This window comes from Anoplopoma fimbria, chromosome 5 (genome assembly GCF_027596085.1).
Source record: "Anoplopoma fimbria isolate UVic2021 breed Golden Eagle Sablefish chromosome 5, Afim_UVic_2022, whole genome shotgun sequence".
Lineage (NCBI taxonomy): Eukaryota > Metazoa > Chordata > Actinopteri > Perciformes > Anoplopomatidae > Anoplopoma > Anoplopoma fimbria.
The window spans coordinates 8,559,006-8,581,775 of NC_072453.1; the positions used below are offsets into that span (position 1 = coordinate 8,559,006).

General features: G+C 41.2%; 1 long non-coding RNA gene across 1 annotated transcript in view; it reads right to left on the reverse strand.

Annotated features, from left to right (window-relative positions):
• The window catches only part of LOC129090972 (uncharacterized), a 98,454-nt gene that overhangs the window by 32,276 nt on the left and 43,408 nt on the right, over positions 1-22,770 (reverse strand). Inside the window, exon 3 of the long non-coding RNA XR_008531214.1 lies at positions 12,170-12,249. This is a non-coding gene — a long non-coding RNA (uncharacterized LOC129090972). The remainder of the gene's footprint in view (positions 1-12,169; positions 12,250-22,770) is intronic.

The window sequence follows — 22,770 nt, forward strand, 5'->3', positions numbered from 1 at the left end:
TGTGTGTGTGTGTGTGTGTGTGTGTGTGTGTGTGTGTGTGTGTGTGTGTGTGTGTGTGTGTGTGTGTGTGTGTCTGCTCATAATAGTGGTAATTAGCTGATCATACAGATAGACAGTGGACCAGACTCATGCTGTGGGTGGGCTCTAATAATCCAGATCATTAGCTATGAGTGTATTTGGTTTATATGTGGCTTGTTGTATGAATGTGTCCGTGCATGTGCAGAGTCGAGTCAGTGAAATCTGCCGTTAAGCTCCAAACGCTGCTGGGCGCGGCGCACTAATCAGTCCTGGACCATGAATTTACCTCAATGATCTGTTACTGAAAATAAAATATTTTCCTACGTATTTTTTTACGAGAGTCAACAGATTCAATTTCGACTTTAAACAAAAATATATATATATTCCACGCTGTGATAAACGACTGATGGAAACAGATTTTTCAAACACAACGTCTGTTTGTAATGTAGAAAGAGGATTTATGTCATGCTGCCTATTGTTGCTACAGGCTTTCCACTCCACCAGAAAAAAAAGCACAGTTGTTCCACGTATAAAACTCATATAAAATGGTTTTTAATGGCTGCACCCTTCCATAAAATGGGCAAATTCAAGACGTCTTGAGCATAACTAAACAAACATTTCTCATATATCTAGCCAGACATATTCAGTTTCTTCAATATCTTGAGGAGCTCCAATATAATTTATAATAAAGCTCTGATGTTTGAACGATGTTTTTAATAACTTTTAAACACAAGCAACGCAGTGGGGGAACAACAATGAAATGCCAAAGTGTATTAAAGTTACTGGTGCTTGATTTATCGTTCTCTATATCATATTCATGTTTTATCCTTCTGAAATGCTGGAAATAAACACTGTAAGGGAAAGATAACTAAAGGCAGAGTTCTGGGTTTTTTTTATATAAATGATCTACCAAAGTTCAGACTCAATAACCAGTGATTCTCCACCTCCTGCAGCAGAATGTAACATATCAAATCACTAAGCGTGGACTCAGCGTTCAAACTTAAATAAACTCTTTGTGTGTGTGCTGACCAGACGCAGGCCTGCACACCAAATTAGGCCCCAACTGCTAGTTAAAGAAACCAGGCTCTAACTTATATAACCGGCCCACACCAGCAGTGGAGCTCTACCTCCCACCGTATCCCACTGTGAGGGATAAAAGTCCTCTCGACATGTTTTCATCCGTCCCAAAAGCCGCCACGTCGTCCTCGTGACATTTACAAGCTGACCGACGGGACGATGGCCAGGCCGCCCTGTTAACGGGCAGACCCACCCTGTAGGTGCTGTGATGTCATCAGCGGTGGTCAAGACCATGAAATGCTGCACATGCACGGGGGAAAAACTGCATGTTGACACGCAGGACAACAAAATATCTAATAGAAGGAGAAAGAACTGCGATGTGGTCTGGCAGCGTAACAAGGATTTCTTTAAGCTTTAACCTCAAATGTATGGTTCTAAATATTTGTTCCTGATGCAGACGTCACTTTGGGATGAAATACAGAGTGTGATTATTTACATTCTGTCAAACTTGAAGTCCTGTGGGGGATTGGAAATTGTAGAACAAACACACGCTAAAAGACATCTGCACATAAGCACATTTAGCCGGGTAGAAAAATACACACACACACACACACACACACACACACTGTAAACAGTCACTTTTTTAAGTCCTCGCCAAATCTGGTGTTGCTAATCAGGGACTCAACAATAAGGATTGCTCGGGCTACTAAATCTAGCATCCCCTCCGAGTCTCTGTGCTTATTCGCCCCACTGGTTTCCACGGATCGTTGTTATACCTGGACCGTGGCGCTGCATGACACCCACTGCTACTATTATTATTATTATTAGTCACATTTCTATTACTATTACTGCTGCCAATGATGCTTTTATTATAACTATGATATCCACTGCTACTGCTATAATTTTCATTATTCACACTTATATCACTTCTACAGCTATTATTACTGATTTTATTATCATTATTATTCTACTAATCCAAAGTAGCTGTTTAAGTAGTAGTCATCAACTGCATCAACATTTTACTATGCTACTAACGCTACTGCTTTTGTCATTATATGTATCATTTACTCCATATGGGTCGATTATGTTGTAATCCTATCATGTTGTTCATTCTGTACACATGACATCTTTTGTACTTCTGTCCATCTTTGGAGATGGATCCCTACAGATTGTTGAGCCCTCTGAGGCAAATTTGTGATTTTGTGCTTTGCAAAATACATTTAACTGAATTGAACTGAGCTCATTTGGCCAATCAGCAGCTGGTAAAACTGATTAAATATCGACCATCACGCTTCCTTCTCATCTCTGTTGAGGGTTGCATATGCACAGTATCGATACGGCGCTCCTGACAAAATGGGGGGGGGGGGGGGGCTTAGGAATAGTTTATGAGCTGAAAGCACGAGTGAGCCTTTCAATTAAAATGGGGACGCAGCAGAAGTTTTCTGCTGTAATTAGAATAGTAGATTTCTGATTGAGTTGCCGGAACGGGCAACAACATTTAACGTTGAACTGCTCTCATAATAGTGGTCATGTGACCCCCGCAGCAGATAAGCAGAGAAAGGATGTGCACGAGTCATTACACTCCACTCTGCCACAGCAGGAGAGAGAGTGAGAGAGAGAGAGGAAGGGACGCCTGTTTGTTCCACTTCATTATCTGATGTGATTGTGCTCAAACAGAGAGATTTCTCTGAGCCTCTGACCCAAAAGGGATTTTGCGTGGAAAGGCAAAAAAATAATAAAAAAAATATCAACCCAAAACAAATAATAATTCCTGCTAAATAACTCCTCAGTGATGATTCCTGCACACAGTGAAGCCTCACAGAGCAGCAAATACACATGTCGTCCAATTAGTTGCAGAGATCGGTGTGCACGCTCTTTATTCTATATTTTCAGATTGTCAACAAATGAAACATACTAATTATTGTTGTTTGTGCATCAAAGCCTGGTATCTCTTCTTCCTCTGTGCCATAGAGCTCCATTAAGAACACATCAATGAGCCACTCTGTTGCACTGGGTGACATGTTCCTTCATCACCATGAACACACACACACACACACACTGTAGTTTATTCCGACTCAATCCCACACACACACCGTCCTGCTGCCACAAATACTCACCAGAGCACCTAATGTGTGCTCGCCTGCAGCTGGAAATAGTCCCCAAGAAAAGCACTATTTACTAGATCGCTCAGTTTGTTTAGGAAGAAACTAAGTTAAATTATGTATGTTTTGACCCCAGTAAATGTAAATGTCCATCCCTTAATACTTTCCAAAGCTTCCACCCTGTGTTTGGCACAGGAAGCTTTGGAAAGTATTAAGAGATGGACTTACATTGTTGGTTTTTGGTCTTTTCATGGGATTTGTTGACAAAAGACTCAATAACACCGGCTTATCCCTTCTTGCTGGATGAAATAGCCATCCATCAAAGCCTTCAGACTGCTTCATTCAGGGTTCAACACAGCTTTTGGGTGCCATTTTTTGAGTATTTAAGATACTATGCAGTTATGCGTCAGGCGGTGTGATCGGCCTGCCAATGGATCGGTCACTTATTGCGTCATTGTACATTCTGTGCAGTATCATTTTTTCAAAGATGCCACAATGCTTCGCCTTCAAAGACTTTCATTCATGTTCATCCAGCTCTTTGTCCGTTGCACAACTTTCACATTAATTTGTGGTGTTGGCGGGTTCGTGGAACTTTTCACCCCCACGATCAAACAACTTAATTTGCTTCATCATTGTCTCTAAAAAAAAGAGATGCCTGTGCACACTGGAGAGAACGCGCAACTCTGTCTAGTCCTCATTACGTTACCCAATGCAACAGATATGAATGTGTTAAAAAGTGGTTGCCAAGCATTGATTGCTTCTCAAAGTGGTTTCCAATGGCATCTTGGCAACCCTTACTGAAGAGCTCCGTTTATGTTCCACAAATATGTCTAGACATATTTGCCACATAGTGCAACAGTATAGTTTAGTTTATTACATGTATCTGTTAGGGACCTTGCGCTCTACACTGCAGCAGTGCAGCAAGCAGGCTGGCATTCACATAAAGTGTGAGACCTTGAGCCTGGCAACATTTATACGTGATATATATGTTGACATGAGCGAGAGGAGCGATGTGGCTCAGGCATAACGGCTCATTAATGCAAAGCTGAGTCTGGGAATAGAATGCAAAAAAAAAAAAAAAAAAAAAGATCCCAAAAAAAGCATCTGAACTGGGCGGGGGAGCCGTCGGGGAGCTGACATCCACAAACACAAATCAAAAATGCCGCAGCGGGGGAAAAAAAATGAATGAGCCTGGTCTTCAGCCGCCCACAAAATAGGGCCCCACTTGTGTGCGACAGCTGCGAATAACCGCACTCACTCAGAAAGCAGCGGCAGCAGCGGTGGAGCGCGACGGTCATCCGCCGGGGTCGGGACTGTGTACTTTCTGTTCTAATGTACTCCATCTCCCGTTAAACTAACGCCTGTCAAGGTGGAAAAAAATATATATATATATATATATATATATATATATGCTCACTTCAGTCATACAGAACAGCCTCTTTTCCAGCTCTGTTTGCCAGGAAACCGTTTCCCTCTGAGGCGCTAGCAAATAGCTCCTGAGCAGTGAGGGAGCCGGTGATCAATGAGCTGTGGGGTGGCAGCAGACGGTTTAGCTCAGCTGATAATGCTCTGACAAGTGACCCGGCTCATGACAAGATCCCCTGTGTGTGTGTGTGTGTGTGTGTATGTGGTTGTAACAGCCTGGAGGAGTGACACTTCTTACTGGTGAGCGCCCACTGACCTGTGTGAGTCTTTCTGTTATTCACTGGTCATTTTGGCAAGGTTTAACTTTTCATTTTTAGCTATTTATGTTTTTATTTTATCTTAAGTCACACTTAAAATACATATAAGGAATTAATCTAGTTGTGATGTGTTAGCTTTTTTTGTTTTGTTTATTTCAGTCACTTTTTTATGATTTTTATTACAATTATTCCAGTAGTTCTCAACCTTTTTGACCTTTCATCTCAGGTTATGGCCTTTAAGCTAAAGTTGATAACTTTCATAAAAATAACAAACTGTCACTACACCCTGACAGTCGTACATGAGACCAGTAATCTGTTAATAAAATAAGGTTTCACTGCTTCGTATTGAATTTACAAGATTCCCCCACACGCGAAAAAGAAACAACCAATCAGAGCCGAGGAGCCTCTTAAACGCAGCTGTCAATCGCTGCTCGTGAAGCTCGTGAACTCCATCAAACTGTCAAACTAGACAGCGCTCATCAAATATGAATCAAGATTCTGTTACTGCATTTCATATTTCTCACCTCATACGTTTCCAGAAATATATTTAATCGAACTGTTTAGCTGTAAAATGAGGAGGCGGGCTTTGTTTTCGCCTTGACAGAGCAGCTTGACAGACTGACTGGAGTTCAAGAGCTTCACAAGCATTGTTTGACAGCTGTGTTCACAGATCTCACGTCTCACGTGTTACAGTCAGGATGTAGTGACAGTTATAGCAAATAACTATTATTAACTAATATTTAGTTATTTAAGTTACCAGCTGTAGCTTTAATGTGGACATACTGTTAATCTTAAGAAGTTAAAACACATCCCTCAGATTTCTTCATCTAAAAGGTTTTATTCAAAAGTTGAAAAAGTAGTATTAGTGGTATAATCTAGAATTTCCCCAGAGAAAAGGAAAAAAAGATACATCCATACATTTTGCATAGCAGAAATATGTTAGTTTTTTTAACATCTCCATCATAAGTACTCTGCCAGGTTGATAATGATTGAATTGGTCCATTAATACATTGACAATTTGGGGGGGGAATTCATCAAGAAAAAAATGATTTTTAAATAATTGTGCATTGAATATCTTAAAATTATCAGAATGATAGTAAAGGAAACATTGGAAGAAGCCCTTATATTTTATAACTCTTCATAATAAATATAAGAAGCTAACACTAACATAACATATACTTTACTCTCGAAGATGATTTTTACATTGGTATTAAAAAAATAAAGTTATCATTATTACATGAATGTTAAAAGTTATGAATGTCTGTAGCTTCTGACGTGAAAGCTTTTGCCCGAAGTTACCGTGAAAGCCTTCACAGTCGTGTGTGTGTTATACACGGTCATGTGAAAAAGAGACACCGTGTGCCGTCAACTCAAACGGACGAAAGAGAGCGCTGACGCCGTGAGAGTAGTTTACCCAAAAGAAAACTAATGTCCCCCTGTTAAAAACACAGGAAACCTCCAAAGCCACCTGCAGAAATGTTTTCTTAATGAACAGCTTCTCTGTCAGAGGTGAGCTGGTGGAGCTGAACTGGAAGAATGCTGAACTGTTCCCCATGATTCTCAACATGGCCCTGTGGACATTACAGTCAAGGCAAGTGTGTGTGTGTGTGTGTGTGTGTGTGTGTGTGTGTGTGTGTGTGTGTGTGTGTGTGTGTGTGTGTGTGTGTGTGTGTGTGTGTGTGTGTGTGTGTGTGTTTGTGCTGAGTGGGCACATCAGTCATCACTAATTTCCTTGGATTAAAAAGACAGAACAGGTGCACAGAGAGAGAGAGAGAACATTTGTTTTTGTTAATTATCTAAGTTTTTTTCCACTTGAGGAGACGTTGGGTGCTTCTGCAGTCTAACTATGTGATAGATTCTCGTTCTAACCTTGAATCCCCTGCTGTCTTTTAAGGACATCGGGGCTCGGCACCGTAATCATCACACCGAGACATGAAGAACACATGAGGTCAGAGGGAGAATGTACACATGTATGACTCATGTATTAAGCCCACGGCGCAGCTGCCGACTGCAGAAAGACATGAACACAAGTTGAGGGAATATAAATATATATATATATGTGTGTGTATGTATATAAGCATTCCTATCTATGAAACAGTTCACTGAGTGCAAACATTCTCAACCACAGCACAGATAACAAACCCAGTGTACTAAAGTCACACATCAATAATTGCCGTCTTCCGACTGCAGTTATACCCGAGCTCGGCTATGCATTCGACGGGTTATTTGGGTCATTTGATTCCCTGCCAGCGATGCTACATCCGCCTTTTTAATTTTTTACGGGCAAGAAAGCACAAGAGAGATTAAGTGTAATTTTCCACTAGCAGAGGGTGAATGTATTATTGTTTATTTTTACTCAAGTGGAAAATATGTTGTTTTAATGCTGTGCAGAGCCTTAGGGCTGTTTTTACAGAGAGTTGCACAAACAAAACATGTAAAAGTGAAGAATGGGTTTGAACCCTGATGGACACCTTACGTTACCAAAAAACAAAACTGCACTGACATCTCTGGATGGTGATGCCAAACAGCACAAATGAGAGGAGGGATTAGTTTTACTTGGACCGCTGTGCTGCAGATTAAATCCAGTGGGGTTGGATTCAGTGTATCTACAATGCTGCCTAGATTACATTTTCTTTGTTTTTATGGATGTCAGACGAGTCAACGGATGAAATGTGATAGATTATACATCGCTGTATTTTTTCCGATGTTGCCGCTGACACGGCTGACATGGCTGACATGGCTGACATAGCTGACATGGCTGACTCCAAGGCTCTTATTTTACTGCCTGTGTGCAATTAAACACACTATATATATACACAAGTGGCTGCACTTAATATGCATGCTACACAGTCTGTACATATATGTGTGTGTGTGTGTGTGTGTGTGTGTGTGTGTGTGTGTGTGTGTGTGTGTGTGTGTGTGTGTGTGTGTGTGTGTGTGTGTGTGTGTGTGTGTGTGTGTGTGTGTGTGTGCACTGCAGCAGCTATGTCATCAGCAGTACTTTAGGGCCAGGTGAGATTTACAAGGTGTCAAGAATGCTCGCCTCCAGCCCGGTGATGGGAGAATGATCCCACCTCCTCGCATGTCCCCACCTAACACCTCCCCCGGCTCCGACCTACACAAGCACTAGCAGACGCACAGCTGCAAGTGTGCATGCACACACACACACGCACATGTGTGTACATCAACCCCTGAACCTGAAACGGAGAGTCCAATGTCTGCACCAAACCCCCGTTTCCCAGTCTGAAATACACTCCTCCTGGGGCTAAGCACACCTTCTAAATTATCCCCACCGCCAGGAACTATTTCCCTCCCCCACTGGGGAAAGCTCTCCTCCTTCTGTGGGAGAAACCTCACCGGGAGAGCGTTCTCTCCGGCGCTGGGCCGACTCTGAGAGGAGAGCTCGACCTGAAAGCGTCTAGAAAAAGGTCACAGCAGGGAGCCGGAGAGAAGGAGGGAGCATGTTTCACAGCTTTTACAAGCATCATGAATCACCGAGACGTCTCACTTTACTGGGTGACATTGAAGACGCTGTCTTGCATGGCGGAAAGTATAAAGTTGCATTTTCTCGTGTAGTTGGTAAATATTCTATAGCTTAAGCCAGACGTTACCAGAGACCGGGTCTGGACCCATTAGAGGGTCACAAGAGATTCTTTCATTAAACATGTATATCTGCAGAACACCTTTGAGCCTCTTAAGGGAGCCTGGATGTTTGTTAAAATGTAGCTTACTTTTAATAATGAGCCTAATACGAAAGACTAGCGTTCATTCTGTTTGTTTGACTGATGAGAGGAAATGAAAAGATCAATATAGCCTGTTAACTCAAACTAAATGCATTTATTTGGTCTTGTTTATAAAATATTTATCGTATACATGTTTTCAATAACATGTCAAACTTATATTTCTCTTTGAAATGGCTGGTTATCCTATTCAAGATGATATAATATGGCATGAAAATTGCAGTAAAAATGGTAAGAAACTTAAAAGGCCCATTCTGAATTGGTTTGTCATTGTTAAAATGTGTCCCCACATACGTTCATATTATTGAAACAGTATTTGGACCTAGGGTTCAGCGTATAGGGATCATGTTTTTTTGGCTCCGACCCGAGTCCCTATAATGGGTGTCTGCTGATACTGAGCCTGATCATATGTTTACGTAAACGTTTGACAAATTGAAATAAAAGCTGCAGCAACTTAGTGATTCGATACGAATGAAAGTTGAACTGGGAGACGTGAAAGTGACAGTCAGCGCCGGGTAAAAATGAGAGTCTGTGAGGATCAGATTTTTATTTTAAATTCCACACAAGCCATCAAACTACGCCGGATCGGCCCTGACACCAGTCCTTTGGATCGGCTCGGGACTCTATTGGATCTCTATTCTACCCATATTGATTAAGCGTTATTTCTGGTTTGTTTTAAGCCAAAACAATCTGCTATATAAGTACATATTTGTGTCCAAATCAAGAATTTACGTCTCTTTTCAGTTTTATGATAAACATTTAGGTGTACCCAGAAAACCAAGGACCCAATGCAGTTAAGGTGTCAATTAAAAAAAAAACATATCAGAGACTTATAGTATACAACTGATAAATAACTTTTAAAAATGCTTGTGCGACATGCGTTTAACCTAAGCAACCTTTACCCCAGTTGAACCTGGTCAATAATCTTTCTGAGAGTAAAGGGGTCAGAAGTCGACAGCCTGGATGTCAAACATTTACAACAATGTCATAAACAATTATAACACAGGCAAATGTTTACAATAGCAGTACTGACTTCTTTACAACCTCGTGCCCCTCTGCACTTGAGAGGGACACGACTAAACTTGGAGCACAAAAAGAGGGGTTGTAACTAAAATGACAGCTCATTAAAAAGACTCGCTTTTGCATCGCTTGTGTCCCGTTCCTCCAAGTAATAGTGACAGATTCAACCATTGGTTCGAGACCCACAGCTTAGAAGCCTTAAGTACGGCATTTTGGCCGTCGCCATCTTGTTTATTTGGAACCAGAAGTGAAACGAGAGGCTGGAGCCAAGTACAACCAAACCCTGAATAAGACATTTTCAAGGCGACCAATACGGTTACAGTTAGCTTTCATGAACTGGAAACAGTAAAAAACAACAACCCAAGGATCGGACAACATTGTGCTAGTGACCTGTCAATCAAAAGGTAGCCCCGCCCTAAAGCATACCATGCTTTATGGTCTATTTGAGTCTAAATGGAGCATCATTTACTAAATGAACATCATGCTGTATTGAAGAAGACTTGAAACTAGAGATTGAGACCATAAACTCATGTTTACAATGTTTACTGAGGGAATAAATAAAGAGAGTAGTAGAGTCATTTTCTCATAGACTTCTATACAACCGGAGGAGTCGCCCCCTGATGGCCATTAGAAGGTTTGCAAGTTTAAGACAGCATTGGCTTCACTTTCAGACAGAGTAAACACTTGGTATAGAACAGTGGCAAAAAGCCCCCAAAAGGACATGTTTCTGTTTCTGACACTTCTGTATTAGATTGTCCAAACACTGAACACACTTTCCCAAACACTTTTCATCCCGGAGATCGTCACATCTGAGTAATACCATCGAACGTGCGTCAGCATGTTGGATGTGTTACCTCTCACAAACTCTACAATGGTGGATCAACGCTGAGACACCTTCCTCGTCTTATACACAACTCTCCCACAGCAGGGTCTTCCCATCTCTGGTATTTCATTTGCGCTCACCATAGTGTGACTGACTCAGGACGATCAATCAGCCTGTTCCGTTAACCTCAGTTTCTAACGGCGTATGGATAAAAGTCTCCGGGTGGAACTCACACTTGAAATCTTTGTTTCCTCATTAGGCACTGAACCTTGATCCCTGTACTGTGAAACTTACCCACAAATACCCTATCTGACAGTAGTCCCTGTTGGTCCAGTATGAACTCTCTAAACATTAAGGCCTTTCTCACCAAACATCTGTCCCAAACATCTCTGGGGGTTATTCTGTCTCACTGTGCCCGGCCTGCTATGCATTATCTGCCTCTGCTGATTTCCCCTAATGCTGCAGGGACTTAGAGCAGGATTAAACCACAATTACGAGCTTCCCCATTCGCTCCAGCTGTGCGGAGGGATGAGAAGAGAAGACTATGGGAGGCACCATTCAAAAAAAAAGTTGATTGCTGAAGATGCATTGTGCACTCGTAGAAAACACAATTTACATAAAAGACTAATTATTTCGGCATATGGTGCTCCATCAGCCATGCCACCACAAGGTTATTTAAATTTCCTGTCTTGCAGACTTCCACTGAGAAATCTCTTATTTATGGCAAGTTTTGTCATTAATAAATATTAAAACCTGACTAATTAAGTATTTCCATTTTAGGCTCCTTTAATCTTCCACTCCGATACATTTCAGAGGGAAAAATTGCACTTTTAACTCCACAACATTTATTTAAAAGCTTTAGTTACTAGTTAATAAAGGTTGAAGATTTTACACAATGGATAAAATAAAAAGCTTTTTAAATAAAACACATTGTGTAGGACTTAACCAGTTGTTTTCAACCTTTTTGTCTTACCATTTCAGATGTCTATAAGTTTTCCCTCTAAACTTCTTACATGGTTTCATTTCAATAAATGTTCTAATGATCCAATATCTCACTAAAAGTCGAAGATTTGATAAAATGTCCAAAAACTTAACTTAACAAAATATTTGTGGATCATGTTTTTTTTCCTCTCCTGCTAATCATCTCACAACTCCTCAGATATATCTGGTGTTTCCAACTCCAGCAGCTAAAACAATAACTCAATCTAAATATGTACTCTTACTTTTGCTTAAACTACATTAAACTAGGATTTTACTTGTCGTGGAGTATTCATACGTTGCAAATTGGTCCTTTTACTTACATTTAGTACCCGAATACTTCTTCCACCACCACCAGGTGTGAAGCAACAGTGTTAAATATAAATAAACAGAATTATATGCATAAAGAACTATTACAACAAACAAATATATGTCGTCTTCTAGTTTTACTTCTGTGGCTTACTGTTCGTTAAATTAAAATTGCCTGGGATTTATATTTAACTGAGTATATGAGGGGAACATCTAATTAATGACACCTTTACAATACCAGTTGTAACTCATCAGTGGGAGTCACTGAAGTTTCCTGGTTATGAACTATGAGCTAAGAGAGGCGGGGCTAAAGAGAGAGTGAACATATGAGCTGCACATACTGCATATGTGACAAATCACATTAAGAGGATGAGGACAGCTGAGGGGATAAAGATGGATAATCATTATTCAAACCAGCCACCTGCTGAGTCTGTGTTGTGTACACACACTTCATAAAGATGTACTAATCACGTGACCTACCAGTCATATTGTATGCGTTCGTGTGCTGTTAATGATTTCCCCAGGCCTCCTGCGTTGCTGTGGTCCGCCTCGTCTCCGCCCTGCAGGGAATAAAAAGAGGATTGTTAGGGTGGGTGAGCAGCTGAGACAGAGGGCGGAGGGAGGGAGGGAGTGAGGGAGGGAGGAGGGAGGGATATAGCATATAGAAAACAAACAAGGCCATACAGTACAAAGGCCAGCAAGGACAGCCTCCCCTCCTCCCCCTGTTTTCTCTCTGTCCTTACTTCTTGTTCTGTTTCTGTCTGTTCTTCCTCTCCCGTCTCTCCCTTCATCTTTTCTCTCCGTCCTCCCCCCTCCTCTAGTTCCTCTTAGTTTGAAGACCTTTTTTGTTGTTTCCCTTTCCCTTCTCTGTTTTCCTTTCCCTTATTCATCTTCCACTCCATCTATTTTCTTCCTTCGCCTCTCTCTCTCTCTCTCTGTCTCTCTCTCTCACCCTCCCTTCCTTCTGTGAAAAATTAAACTCAGGAGCCTCGGCCTGTTTACCTCACAGTCAGACATGAAAGTCAAACATTTCTCTATGGGCCCGTGTCACGGTCATGCTATGATGGGGGCAAAAGCCCTCCTACAGCTAGCGATGCTGGTGTTAATGTCAGCAAAGGCGCTAGCCACTTTGACTAACTGATGTCAGGCAGATGTTAGCATGTATGCTACAGACTACTGCTACCTGTGCTGTCAGGTCACACTTTGATGTTTAGCAGCCTTTCATTTCAGATAATATGCTAGTGAGCGCTCTTGTGTTAAGCTAGCTGCGCAAACGTCTGCTGTGAATTGTCAAATTTGCATATATTTTGGAAAATATGCATATTTGCTTCCTTTCTGAGACTCAATAGAGAAAAGAATGTCAATGCTGCTAACATGTGAAACCTAGCTTAGCATTAAGACTGTAGGTAGGAGGGAATCAACTGTTCAAAGTGAAAAAACGCACCTACTAACGTCTCTTAAAACATCTTATTAAAAAAATGTGTTTATTGTTTGTTTACCCCAAACCTGATTAGAAATGGAAAAACAACATGTGTGGTTTTAGGGGACCTTTTTATTGACTAACTTCTCATCTATCCACCCAGCCCTATCTGTACTTTAAAGCATCTCCAGCGCATCTTAAGCACATGTTTTGACGTTTATTTTCAAGTCTATTTTTTATGTTTGCTTGTTTCTGTGCACACATACTGAAAGTTTCACATACAATCTTCGCATTCAATAGTTATTAGTGAGCTTTAGGCACATTTTGTTATCTCTGGACACAGCCAGGCTAGCCGTTTCCAGTCTTGATGCTCAGCTAAACTAACAGTATGCTGGCTTTATCGTCATATCTACTGGACAGATATGAGAGTGCTTTAGATTAATCTAACTCTCAGCATGAAAGTGAGCAATCGTATTTCCCAAAATGGGAATCAATGCTCTCTTAAAAGCTGATTTTAATCTTCTATAAAACTAAACTGCTAACATTATTGAAACAAGTTGTGCCAACAATAACTAAACTCATTACTTGGCAAAAGGAGAAGGTTCAACAGAGCTCAGGTTAAAGCAAAAATAAGCTTTTTGACTTTAGTTCCTATCTGTCAGTTCCTATTAATCACACAATGAAAAGCTTGTTGTATCTACGTTCGCTGTACCTCACAATACGTCTATTATTACACTGCATTGACCACACTGCCGCACAACAACAAAGAGGAGAGGGAGAGAAAAAGAGCCAGATGACGGGAGGAAAAGAGAAAACGCATTCCAGAAATTGTGAGAAAATCTGAGAAAGTGAGAAAGAGGAAGGAAACCTGCTTAAACTGCAAAGGGTTTTGAGACAGGAAGAAAAGAGGAAGCCGTTAATGTCTTTACAGTCCCATGGGGGGGCTGGAAGGAATGCATGTGTGTCTGACTCTCTGTACGTGGATGTTGTGCAATTAGGAAGTGTCTGTGCCGTTAGATCTAATGCAGCTTAATAGCTGTATATCACATCTTCATTCACGTGTCAGTGTGACAGTGGGGTTCTTCACTGTGAGATGATTTAAATATAACCGCCTTCATCCTGTGGAAGCGATGTACTCTTGATGGCATGTGTGGAAAATGTGATGGGTGGGATTCACTGCACATTCCACATGAGGGGAATTTCCCTCCGTCGGAACATAAAGAATACATTTTTCCCTGAAGAACTGCTGTGGATGCAGAGATGGTAGGGATGCAACGATACTGATATCTGATATCGGGCCGATACTGACTCAGACAGCTGGATCGTGTATCAGTGACAATGAGGCCAATCTATTCAATTAAATTCTATGTTTATATTATATATACATTACAGGCTGGAATTTAAATAATTGTTTAATATTTGACCAATTTTGTACATTTAAAAAGGGTTGACACTTGAATTGTATATTCTATTCATTTTAAGGATATTTTACTGGTTTATGTTTATCATTTTAATAATACAATCTAAAAATGTTCCATTTAAAAAAAGCAATGTTTAAGTCAAGTCTGACGTTGCCATACACACATTAAAGAATGATCCAAGTCTCTTCCACACAGTGAGTCTTACAGCTTATTAATCATACAGCAGTATCGGCTGATAGCCAAAGCCCGGGTATTGGTATCAGGACTGAAAAGGTCTGATTGGTGCATCACTAAGAGACAAATTGTTAGTTTTATGGATAGAGCTGCAAGAGCACCTGATGGATTTTGCTAATAAGTGAGGCCGAAAGAAGGGCTGGCCCATATGGAGAAGATCTTGATATTTTTTGATCAAATACCCCGATATCGATACTGCAACGATTTTTGAAGGAAAATATTTACACATAATCATCAGTGGTATGGATAAAATGAATAAAAAGAAAATAATAGAACAGCTAGAACAGTCTGGTAAGTTCAGAAAAATGACATCACTTTACTGTAATACAGCCTCTAAATCAAGGAAATGATATATGTATGCAAATGTATGCAAAATCTGACACGATATCTACGCTCGTGCCACGATATCGATATGAAATATGGATATATTTCCCTGTACTCTGGGTTTGAACATGCAGTCGGATGGTGGATTAACAGAGAGGCGCAAGTCTGTTTGAAAATGAAAGTGCTTTGAAGGAATATGGGTCAGATGTGTCACAGAGACACCAGATCAACTCACTGAAGACAACAAGGTTTAGATGAAAGGTCAACTATTTAGCAACTGAGCTGACAGTCTGTGACAGGAGGAGAAACTCAGATCCAACCTGCCACAAAGCACCAGAGGACGGTGGGGGATGAAGGCTGAGCAGCACTGCGCCGAGTTGGAGAGCTCGGGTCTCTCTGGAAGCAGACCAGCTTCAAAGTGAAGTGTCTTCATTTTGCTAACTCCTCTGAGCTATGCTATCGTCGCTGCCAGTGTGGCCTTTTCACCATCCCGGCTCGACATGAATAGCTTCCTTTGTCGCAGTGAAATTCCACTGTTGAGTCTCTAATTAGCTGGAGGGCTCTTCGATGTGGGCAAAAAAAAAGAAAGAAAGAAAGAAAGAAGACAGTGCCACAAGGAGAGAGGTAGCGCACTGCGAGGGGGGAATCAGCAAACAATAAAGAGCCCTGAATGGAGGAGCAGTCATATGATGCCCTCCTGCTGGAGCCAAAACGGGCTAATAATTTAATTTGGGTGTTCTGAAGAGACGGGGAGGAAAAAGAGTGTGTGAGTGAGATCCAGTTGCTCCGTCTCCATGCTGCGCCTGGGTTTCCTAAAGGGAGGAATCTGACAGGTGGTTAACTGGCATCGGGTTGTCAACGCCATTATGAGTCCTCCGGTTTGTATTTACATTGGACTGTTGGGGAGTGGCTCACCTGCAAAAAAATGTAACAACTATTCTGCATGAATATCCGAGTAATGTTGATTAGTTATGTGATCTGTCTGACTTCTTCGGATAGGATTTAGGAAGGGAAGGGGATCTCCAGTGTTTTTACACATAAAAAGCTCAGGTCACATATGATGGAGATTATTATTCAGTCTGTGAAGAATCTGGAGAATTTAGAGGAGATGTGTTCATTTTCAGGTTGATCCTTTTGTGTTTCTAGCTGTTTTTAAAGATGCATCATGCTTATGACTAAATGTTAGTTTCTGCTTCTTCATTTTTAACCACTGTTTTGTTTTTTTTCGTCTTAAATGACCATTTCATGGATGTCCAATACTAATGAGCTGGAGTTCCCCTTGAAATTGTACAAATATGCGACTTTCACATATATGTATTCATAAACCGCCTTGAGGTAAATCCTACATCTATAATCCGTTAGCCGTCTAGAATATAAGGGAATATACAGTGTGTGTGTGTGTTTTCGATACAGTAAGTGCGAGGCTTTGCTGGCCCTGTGTACATGCTGGTGGGTGTCCTGTGTCAAGTTGGATTTCAGTAGCATTAGCGTGGCATGAGATCACATGCCTGTGCTATATTTGCACCGACTGGATAGCTATCATATATAGTGTATCTAAGCCCATCCCGGTGCAAAGTCGGTCGCGAATATTGTACAGAACATGAGGCGTGTCTGAACCTATGGGCATGGCCCGCATTGAACCGCACCAAGGGTCAAACAGGACATAGTGTAAGATCAACAGCTTTAATGACGGACTGTAATCACTGAACATGATTTTTCTGACACGCCACCGTTTAAATGCGAGATAGCCCCGAAATGACGTGATATTGACATCTGAAGTGTTGCTGATGCGTCAACAACAAAGTCACGGCAGAGCAACTTCCCATTTCCTGTTAACAAAGCGACCACAGGTGCTACGAGTAAACAACACAGGGTTGTGAGGTTGTTCAGTCTAGTGCACAAAGAAACTGGGTCATGATCAATACTGCATAGGGGAGTGCAAAGTGGAATCTGAGGTAGTGCAGACGATAGTAACCGCAGCTGAAAGACAACGAAGATGCTATTAGACAATAGAACATTGATCCACGGTGTACTTAAGAAAATCAGCAAGATGTTGTGTTGCTATACTCTGTAAATCTTAATCTGATAGCACTTAAACCCATAAAAACACTCGACCAATCAGAATGCCTAACCAAAAAAGGTAGTATGGCAGTAAGATATACTAAACTACATCACGAGGAGATCATGTTCAGCTAAAAGGTTGATCAAAGGTGCAGGAGGCGTTTGGCATTCTGGTGCTGTCAAAATGCATTACAAGTTGTTTGACCTGAAGGTCGTAAAAAGGCTTCTAAAAAGGATAGCTCATAGCTCTACAAAACATGCAGGTCTTCCAGAAAGACATTTGCAACTAAATAATTAGCAGTGGATCCTGCAGTGGATGAGGATGGACGTCTGCTATGCAAATAATCAAAAACTGTACATTTCTGCACATTTATGTTCTGCGTGTTCACCAGATGTTTTGATAGATTCCTGGTAATACTCCCTTACTTGTGAGGGGTTTTATTGCATTTGTGACAAGGACAGTAAAATGTAGCCTCACTTTGGATTTTTTTCTTCTCTCAGTCATGATGTGTGTCAAACGCTGGACTAAGCTAAAGTCATTGTATGTGTATGAGTAAAGCAAGACTCCGCCCCTCATGCAAAGACAGATACAGAGACAGAGATGGTTCGAGACAAGGAGATCTCACTCCGTAACCTCTAAAGTACCGATAGCAGAACCGTTACCTCTGGACCTGTTCAATACTCCAGGTTTGACTAATTTAGAAGTTTTTGGGGGGGCATCCATAGATAACGACTTAAGGACACAGTGACCTTGAAGTTGTAATCATTTCCTCCTTTAGCCCAAATGGATGTTTGTGCCAAATTTGGAGAAATTGCCTCCAGGCCTTCCGGAGAGAAAACCTGTAAACATAATGCCTCTGGCTCCGGCTGTCGCTGGCCGGGACGAGAAAAGAAAGACGCTTTGATAAGATCCATCAAATCCTGAGACTCCCGCTCACTGTGACTAATTGAGTCGTCCTTATCTAACCAAGCCTGCCCAACATCAGCGGCACATCTTTATCTTTTTTTAAGAGGGCTTGTAAAACCTCTCTTGTAAATACAGTTCATTGCGTTTTAACAGGCCAACTGGAAGCTCTCGTTGAAGTAGGCTATGAGACGTTTTTTGATGTATTTCAGAGGCTGTTGTTTGCCCTTCGATTTTGAAATCCAACAACGAAGACGATCATTAGTTGGTACAAATTAAAAGGCAGCAAAGGCATCACAGTTACAAGCCTAATGGCAACTTAAAAGTTCTTCATTTCCAAAGCAGAGACTTTGATGAGCGCTGTAAGAGAGGCTTTTTTTTAGGTTATGTTCTCCCCCTGCTTCCTCTAAGTGTCTAAAAAAAACCAACACGGACATGATCTCACCAGATAATATACCCCCAGTGGACCTGAGGAAGTCTAAAACAGAAGCAGAAAAAGTCTTCCCACTTCAGAGGACATTCAACTGAAAACATCTTGAGGGTAAATTCTGTCAGTGGGCCCCAAGTTCACCAGTACACCCCCTTCTCTGTTGGCAATTGCAAGGCTTTGAACTCCAGGCTGGGAGGGGGTGTGGGGAATTCGCTGGCCTGTCAGGACTGTGAATGATGGTGGATGGAAAAGATCAGATCCTTCCCTCGCTGTTCCGCCCTCGGGGGGGAAAGATCTTCTGACGATGCAGACCGAGCCACGCAGGGCTAAACATTGAAAGTCACAAAGAGTTCTAGCTCTGGGGGCGCAACGTATCATCTCCACATGCAAAGGCCCCAATTACACCTGCAGTTTTAGCAAAAGACATCATCATCAGCCATGAGATTGGCAGGCAGTTTAAAACGCATCGGTCGCCTCCGGAAATACTTAATAATGCAATGTTTCAAAGTGGGATCGTTTCTGGGAAGTCAAAGCAGATTATACGTGTAGGGAAAACTGCAATGGTTTTGATCAAATCATAATTTAGTTCAGATAGAGGGGAACTCATGTACTTTCAGCAAAAATGTCAAGCCAAGATTCCACCCGTTCGCTTTGCATCGGTGCATTGAATCATGGGTATTCTTGTGGCTTGTGTGTGGGAAAGGGCTCAAAACCGATCTGCAGTTGCTTCGGCATAAAGCAGATCCCCTGTCAGTGGCTTTGCAGAGTTCCCATGAAAACACGACTCTGTGGCGGCGATAAATTTCCCGGATCCTACTCATCGCCACCTTCACGCCATCTCCCCCCTCCATTACACTTAACCTTGACCGGTCTCACTTAGTCGGAATAAGTAGTAAATTAGATCCAACATCCGATGCCCCCTTTTGAACTTCTTTGGAAGGAGACAGAACCTGGACATTCCCGCAGGAACCAATGGCATTGATGGGTATCAGTGCTTAAAGAGAGTGGTCTGCAATCTGTGTCATGTATATGAGGGGTATTATATATCATAAAAGCTGTTCGTCATTACCATGGAAGATGATCTGGTAAGTTTATGAATGCATTTATAAATTTGTCAATTTGTCAAGGTTTGACTTGTTTTATTCATATATATTTTCGCCCTGTGTATATATACTCTATTCATCTACATCCATCCTTGATAGACACCAATAGATGGATAAACAGACCTGTATTGATACCTATCCATCCATGATTTAGATAAAAAAACAGATAGATCCATAAACAGTTACCACCTGTAGTCTGAACATAAACCCTCTCTCTGTTACATTACACACGAGGTGAGTCGTAACAATTCACTTCCGCCACTATCGTTGCAACTGTACAAGAACTGTCGGTCCTGGAAACAAACTTGAAGTGTTCATTTGTAGCAGAGATGTGAATGTTGCTAACTCAACTACATTTAGCCAAATGTCATCTTTCTGTGCCACATGAAACAGTCTGTATATCAGGAAGCGATTTACAGTGGACGTCTTTGCCAGTAAATCTTGCATCTTCATCCATTCAACATGACTTTGCATGACAGCGATACAAACACGTAAACATTTCCTCTGGAGAATCTGCGTTTGCTCATCTGGAATCGGTTTAAGTCAGGGACAGAAAAAAAATAGTTCCTTCGTGCTATTTAAGCTTTTTCATGCAGTTCAAAAAGAAAGTTGTGGGTTTGAATGAATTCTTTGTCTCTGCCCATAAAGCTCGAGATTTAGCTAATAACATCAGGAATCAATTCTCTAAACCATGTACAGTGTAACTGTGCATAAAACCATTTATTCACACATACATTGGTTTGCATGCCCAAGCCGTCACACACACACACACACACACACACACACACACACACACACACACACACAAACTATAGTAAACGCCCTTCAGGCCATCTGTGTGTCGATCCATTCACGTTGCGGAATAGGGGGAAGGGGGGTCACTCCAAGGGCGGTTGTTTTTATCCCGGTGAAAGACGGGATTCACCGAAAGACTTAAAGGCGCTCGTAAAAAATGCACAGCACTCAGGAAGAAGATGACCGAAGAGAGACCGGGAGGAAGGATAGCAATAAGGAGTAGAGATGACGAAGATCGAAAAAGACCCAGAGACACAAGGCCTCGTTGATGAGAGGCTGCACAGCTGGATGGTTCAAGGAGACAGCGGGAGGGGGGAGGCCGTGGCAAACAAGGAGAAGACAATGCAACAGGGCTTGTCAAAATGAAAATTTACTGTTGGTCAAGTTGCAAATAGCTTTGCTCCAGCACCCCTGACGCTATATTTGCATGAAATATGTCTAGAGAAAGCGAGAAAGAGACACAGCGGGTGATGAAAGATCAAGGAAGCCCCAGAGATCCTCTACTGGTGTAAACACACACAGTTAGTACTTCAAATATGTACAACATTTTAGGTTTTTTAGGGTTTCATTGGAGCAGATAAACTGTAATATGTAATATGTGTATAATGAAAAACAGGTGAGTATAATTTGTCTTATACGTTTGGGAGTTATTTAATTAAAAGGAATGTAGCATCATTTCCATTTATTTTCTGGGGCAATGCCCTGATGCCTTGTAAAAAACAAAAACGAGCAAATACCATGATGTAAACAATATTCTCATTCAAGTCACATTAAAGCTACACTGGCATAAAGGATCTCATGACTTAGCCTCTATACTATGGGGACCAACACAAAATAAAGACATTAGTAAGTATGTCAAATGAAATCTATTGGAAACAGTGTGATCTGGTTTCACTCAACAGTACAGAGACTGTGAGGAGCCGCTATGTAAAGCACTTTTAATTGCCATTACATATGAGATTTGGTATACAAACACAGTCGCCCTGCAGACAGATTCTTGTTTATTTCATCACATACAGACTTGATTTGAATTTTTCATTTGAGACCTGCTGGTGATATTTGCGGCACTGAGCTGGTGTGTGGAACAGATGGCTCTTTGTCCCAGATGGTGGTCTTCACCAGTTGTGTTTAAGACTGAGCCATCATCTAATTCTTAAATAACGTGTATGCTTTGTATTAACTATTTACTATAATCTGCAAGCAGTTCTACCTGCAAACTGCTGCAAGACATTAATTGATCCCAGACTTTCAGATTCAGTTATGAACTCACCAAGTCACAGTACTTGATGAGACCTGGGAAAATGGCGGCATTGTTAAAAAGACATCCCACTAGGTGAGAATAATGTTGTTATCAGTGATATGAATGATAGTCAAAGCTATAAAAATACTTGTAAATAGGCCTGTGACAAAAACTACCTTTATTGTCCCAGAAATAAATGTGAAAAACAAAATAATTGTCATTTCAAAAGCATAATAATGCAAGTACTACCTCCCAAAGAGCAGTGAACCTTTTTAAGTATTTAGAAGATTCAGAACTTGGAATTGGAACGTGAAAGAATTCGTAAAAAAAAAAATTAAAACCACACGAGCAAACCAATAAGTTAAATGGACTCTCTGGCTATGATAAATACAATGTGCACAAGTCTTACACAGGCTTTTAAGCACCGGGGGAACAACGGATACATTACACAAAAATGCGAAATACTCGGCTGCCAAAAAGTGTCTTTTATTGTGAAAGGTAAGAACCTTTGTCAAGGCTGAAAGGAGTAATAAAGTTTGCCATCTTGGAAAACATATTCCGCACAACTTGATTGGTTGATTTTATTTGCAGTGAAATCAACAATGATCCGGAACAAAAGCACATTTGTTTTATTGCCCCGGGATATTTGCATTCTGTGTGAAAATATTCACGACAAAAACAACTGTTCAAAAAAATGCATTGACTTCAGAATTAATTGCACAAAAAACAAAAAACCTGGCGTGTAAAAGCCTTAATGCCGGGGAAAACCCTGCTGTTTATTTTGGCTTAAATGTTGGTGACATTCACATGTAAACAAACAAGGCAATATTGAGGTCAGCAAAAATTATATCCATATGTCCTACAATAAGTCAATACCATAATGATTGTGACAGGCCTTGATGTAACAGAGTGCTTTTGGTATTTCTGACCTATATTCCTGGTCGACAGCTGTCTGTTTATCTTTAGCAGGTATGTCTACCAAGTAACACTGCTTGATTCTATTTCTGTTTTATAAACAACAAACTTGACTCCGTCTTTATAAATACGTTTATGAGCATTCCTTCCGCAGAATCCAGGAAGGAAGGAAGGAAGGAAGAAGCTCAACAGGTGCATGACAACAGCTGGGCCCCAGCAAAGCTCAAGACGTGC